At 43.6% G+C, this 5,485-nt stretch overlaps 1 long non-coding RNA gene across 1 annotated transcript; it reads left to right on the forward strand.

The window, feature by feature from the left end:
- Positions 1 to 3,636: 3,636 nt before the first annotated feature.
- Positions 3,637 to 4,216, forward strand: LOC133663429 (uncharacterized). The gene is made up of 3 exons (XR_009828348.1): positions 3,637 to 3,799; positions 3,986 to 4,074; positions 4,188 to 4,216. It is a non-coding gene; the product is annotated as an uncharacterized LOC133663429 (long non-coding RNA).
- Positions 4,217 to 5,485: the final 1,269 nt, after the last annotated feature.

Consider the following 5,485-nt stretch of genomic DNA (forward strand, 5'->3'; position numbering starts at 1 on the left):
TAGCATAGCTCTGTGAGGTCCGGTTGCTCAGTTAGCTTCAATGGCGTCGTTAGAAACAGCATTGTTAACCTTCGCCAGGCTGGAAAGCATTAACCGTGTATTTACATGTCCACGGTTTAATAGTGTTGTTGATCTTCTGTCTATCCTTCCAGTCAGGGATTTATTTATTTTGTTTCTATATGCAGTTAAGCACGATGCTATCACGTTAGCTCCGTAGCTAAAGTGTTTCGTCGATGTATTGTCGTGGAGATAAAAGTCACTGTAATAGTCCATTTCGCGTTCTCGACTCTCATTTTCAAGAGGATATAGTATCCGAGGTGGTTTAAAATACAAATCCGTGATCCACAATAGAAAAAGGAGAGAGTGTGGAATCCAATGAGCCAGCTTGTACCTAAGTTACGGTCAGAGCGAAAAAAGATATGTCTTGCACTGCATTCTAGTCCTTCACTCTAACGTTCCTCATCCACGAATCTTTCATCTTCGCTCAAATTAATGGGGTAATCGTCGCTTTCTCAGTCCGAATCGCTCTAGCTGCATTGAAAACAATAGGAAAATGTGAGGAGCCTGTCAACTGACTACGTCACGCTACTTCCGGTAGGGGCAAGGCTTTTTTTTATCAGATACCAAAAGTTGCGATCTTTATCGTCGTTGTTCTCTTCTAAATCCTTTCAGCAAAAATATGGCAATATCGCGAAATGATCACATAGAATGGATCTGCTATCCCCGTTTTAAATTTTAAAAATTCCTTTCAGTAGGCCTTTAAGCTTGTCTTTGCTCGTCAGTCGGCCTGGCTTCATTGTTTGTGTCACACCTGTTCCAAGTAAGTTTTCTTGTTCCACGCCATAGCTTCTGTTAATTCTTAGCTTCACGTGTTTATAGGCACGCCTGCCTTTTTTGTTCTGTGCCTGTGTTTTGCTAGTTGGGTGATTTATGTATAATAAATCAAATCCTACCTTTACGCCTTCGTCCGGAGCCGTCCTTTTTGCATCTTGGAAGAACAACCGCGCAGCAAGCTGCAACCCGATCGTGACAGAATGAAGCCAGCTATCCGTTCTTCCGCAAGGGACCACGAGGTGATGGAGACGCGCCGGCGAAGATGGAAGCCAGCCAGAAAGGCTTCGCCTCGCTCTCAGGACGCGTCGTTCCCCACAACTCCTCCTCCGGACAGCAGCACGCCTCAAGCAGCCAACTCTTCCCCTCAGTTGTTTGGTAATCCCGTGTCTCATTTTGCCAAACAATTTTTAGATTGGGCTGCAAGCCAAATGAACTCTGGCAACAACTTCACTCCATCCACTTTGGATGACGTCACTCCGCCCACTTCCGAGGACGTCACTGAACCGGCGTGCGGCGATGACATCACTCCGCCGGCGTCTTCAAGGGAAGTCAGGGATCAGAATTTTATTTTTTTGCCTTCTGTCTCCATTGGTCAGCCACCTCCTAAAGACTTTATGCCAAAAATAAAGCATTGTCAGAACATTTTGTTGAACATTAGGTCTAGTCAATCCCAGCCACCTGATTTTCGGACTGCGCTCCTAAGGACTCTAGCCCCGCCCACGACACAGACTTTTTCCTCCTGTCCTCCCACACAATCTCAGGTGGGGGGAGAAAGAGACTTTCTGGACAATTTAGAGGGGAGGATTCTTCCCCCCTCCTGACTTCCCTCCACCCACCCCGAAAAACGATTCCAGACTGCGGGGAGCTTTTAATGCCATTTTTCACCCAAGAGAGTGTTGTCCAATATACAACCTAGGTAAATTACCTTGTCTTTGCTGGTGATTATGGTATCACCTGCTTTGATCATAAAGCCCAGGGATTTACCTAGGTTGGGCTTGGACCCAAATAGGATGGCCTCTGTTTTACCCAGGTGTAGTGACAGTTTGTAATCGGAAAGCCAGAGACAGAGATTACTTAGTTCGGTGCTGAGTGCACTTTCAACCTTCAATTTGTCCCTGTCTGAGGCCAGGATCGCAGAATCGTCCGCGTACAGGAACAAATTGCTGTTACATGCTGATTTCATGTTGTTAATGTAAATCAAGAATAACAATGGTCCCAGAATGCTCCCCTGTGGGACACCACAGCTCACCTTGAGGGGAGAGGACAGTGATCTGTTCACCTCTACCACCTGTTCTCTATCCTCAAGGTAAGATTTCATCCAGTTTGTGGCTATTACAATCATAATAAAATTAATATATTCCTAAAAAAAAATTCCTTCTTAATTTAACAGACTAAAACATGGTATTTTTTCTCTAACAAACTTAAACCCTAACACTAACTCTCTAGTGGAGACACTCAAAGACTGAACATCCATGGCATCATGCTCCAAGCTGGGGTGTTTTGCTAAATTGTGGAACATGCAGCACACAATTATAATCTGTGCCACCTTTTCTGGGAAATTAGATGCACTCACACAATATCTAGACAACTACACAGATTTTAGCACGCCGAAGTTGCACCCTGAGGGATGCTGTGTTGTGCCATAAAGTGGTTGTCTGCCAGGCACTAACAATGATGGTGCACTACCTATAGTGTAATATAATAGAAAAAACAGGAAGTAGACAGATCATCAGCAAGCAGTTTTGCAGAGAGATGGAAAAGGAAACAGATTAGTTTATGCGTCTCCTTACTTCTTTTCAGATATGTTTGGATTGTTTGTTTTACTTGAATTGTGCATTACTGTATTATGTATTGCATTGTGTATTACTGCATTCAATGTAAATAATTGTAAAGATTTTTCTCACTTTGGTGGTCATAAACAGGCTCTGGAGACACTGTTAGAAAATCATTAAAAAGTAAAATGTGTACAATGGGGGCATTTAATAGGGTGAGAGATGTTTGTGTGTCTGTAATGTATAAAGTGCATCTTTTATGTATGATTGCGATCTGAGCTCATATTTACAGAGCCCAGAAGACAACATATGTTTAGGATTGTAGACAAATAATTGTATTTTTTAAAATGTTGTCAGCCTGCATTCAACACACACAGACGCACGCACACACACAAACACACGCGCACACACACACAGGCAAGGCACACACACGCACGCACACACACTCTAGGACAGCTCATTAGCCCGTCCCACACTCACAGCTCTGGCAGAATGTGACCCTGCCTAATTGTGTACCGTGCTCATTTGTTCTCCCTGCATGATGTGACGATTGCTTATTTATTCTCCTCTGGGCTCCCATCCCACACTAAAATGATGGGCTCACTTCATTCACTGCACAATTTTTTCTAGCTTTATTTGATAAGCACATTTTTCCCCGGGCGCTCAAATGCCTTCATTTTCCGTGCTTTGGAAAATGTTTGTTTTACTCTAGCACGTTATTGCTCAACTTGTTTCGTGGACTAATTATCTGCAAATAAAGAATAACTTTTTGTACGTGTGATCCTGTTTAGTCTAGTTGAATAGAGCAGCACAAAAGGTGGCCGACATTAATGATGCTGTGTGAATATTTGAGGAGGCAATTGTGTACACAAAGCTGGCAGACGTGCTCAACAAGAAGCTTAGGAGGGATTTGGACACCACCGAGGCTCGGGCCGAATTAACAGACCAAATTTGCATTCTTTTCTGATGTATTTTCTAGTTAGAGGCCTGTTTCACAAATAAGTCATTAAGCTTTGGTTCCAGTCTTGTAATGAGGGAGTAGCGAGGAGCAGAAAAGAGCAAAACATGGATTGGCTGATTGGGAATTTAGTTAACATTGTTATGTGGCTCTTTTTCTAGCTGACAGCCTCTCTTCTCTCCCTCCACCGACCCTTTATGGACGCACCCTGGTGACATCATTACTGTTTTTACTGGTGAGTAGCTTTTCAATGACAATGTACATTTTACTCACTGCTTAGTAATAACACATTGTTGTTCTTATAATATTTGGCATAATACACTTTGGTCCTGTCCACACTCAAGTATTGTATCGTTCCGGCCTTTTGTCCACATGGCAACGGCGTCCTGCATGCCCTGAAGCAATTTTCTCACCAGAATAGGTTCCACAGTGGGAAAAATGCCGCTTTGTAGACCACTGCTATTTGAGAACGATGAGGTCACTGTCCTGTCTCCCCTCTCGCAACAACCGGTAAGAAGAACAGCAATGGACAACATAGCTGTTTGTGCTGAAGTTGCTGCTATTAGCACTAATTGCATCAAAACCTTGCCTTCTGATTATTTTAACCCCACCACAATGCCAAGCTCGAAGGGCCAGCAGATGAAGATTTTGGGTGAGAGAACGAATGTTTTACTGTTGTCTACTTTAATATTTTATACTACAGTGGAACCTCTGTTTATGAACCCTTCATACCAACGTTTCGATTTATGAACCACAGATCGAAAAAAACATGTTTTATTAAACTAACCTTGTCTCATTGTACAAGCGTTTCATCCACCTATCGTGTGCCTCGTGGTGCCACCATTTTGTGCCAGGAAGCACGTCCATTGTGGGCGGACTGATCGATCTGCGGAGCTCATTCAGACAGCACAGCACCGCTGTCGTTAGCTACTCTAATACTTTGTGTGCTTTTAAGTGTTATTTAGCATTCTTACATCATGTTTCTAGTGTTGCTAGCTCAACATGAGTCCAAGGAAATCAATGGACAAGCAATGTTTGAAGTATCCACAGCGTTGTGGACATTGTCTTTCTCCCCTACCACTTTCCTCGGCTATTTTTATAGTATTCGGACACATTGTATCCAATACAAAAAGCTCGGTTTTCATCGCAAAATTCCACAGTATTCTGGACATCTGTGTTGGTGAATCTTTTGCAATTTGTTTAATGAACAATGAAGACTGCAAAGAAGAAAGATGTAGGTGGGATCGGTGTATTAGCGGCTGGCTGCAGCAACACAACCAGGAGGACTTTGACTTGGATAGCAGACGCGCTATCCGACGCTAGCCGCCGACCGCACGGATGATCGGGTGAAGTCTTTCGTCGCTCCGTCGATCGCTGGAACGCAGGTGAGCACGGGTGTTGATGAGCAGATGAGGGCTGGCTGGCGTAGGTGCATAGCTAATGTTTTTAGCATAGCTCTGTGAGGTCCCGTTGCTAAGTTAGCTTCAATGGCGTCGTTAGCAACAGCATTGTTAAGCTTCGCCAGGCTGGAAAGCATTAACCGTGTATTTACAGGTCCATGGTTTAATAGTATTGTTGATCTTCTGTCTATCCTTCCAGTCAGGGGTTTATTTATTTTGTTTCTATCTGCAGTTAAGCCCGATGCTATCACGTTAGCTCTGTAGCTAAAGTGCTTCGCCGATGTATTGTTGTGGAGATAAAAGTCACAGTGAATGTCCATTTCGCGTTCTCGACTCTCAGTTTCAAGAGGATATAGTATCCGAGGTGGTTTAAAATAAAAATCCGTGATCCACAATAGAAAAAGGAGAGAGTGTGGAATCCAATGAGCCAGCTTGTACCTAAGTTACGGTCAGAGCGAAAAAAGATACGTCCTGCACTGCACTCTAATCCTTCACTCTCACGTTCCTCATCCACGAATCTT

The sequence above is a fragment of the Entelurus aequoreus genome, linkage group LG02, assembly GCF_033978785.1.
Source record: "Entelurus aequoreus isolate RoL-2023_Sb linkage group LG02, RoL_Eaeq_v1.1, whole genome shotgun sequence".
Taxonomy (NCBI): Eukaryota; Metazoa; Chordata; class Actinopteri; order Syngnathiformes; family Syngnathidae; genus Entelurus; species Entelurus aequoreus.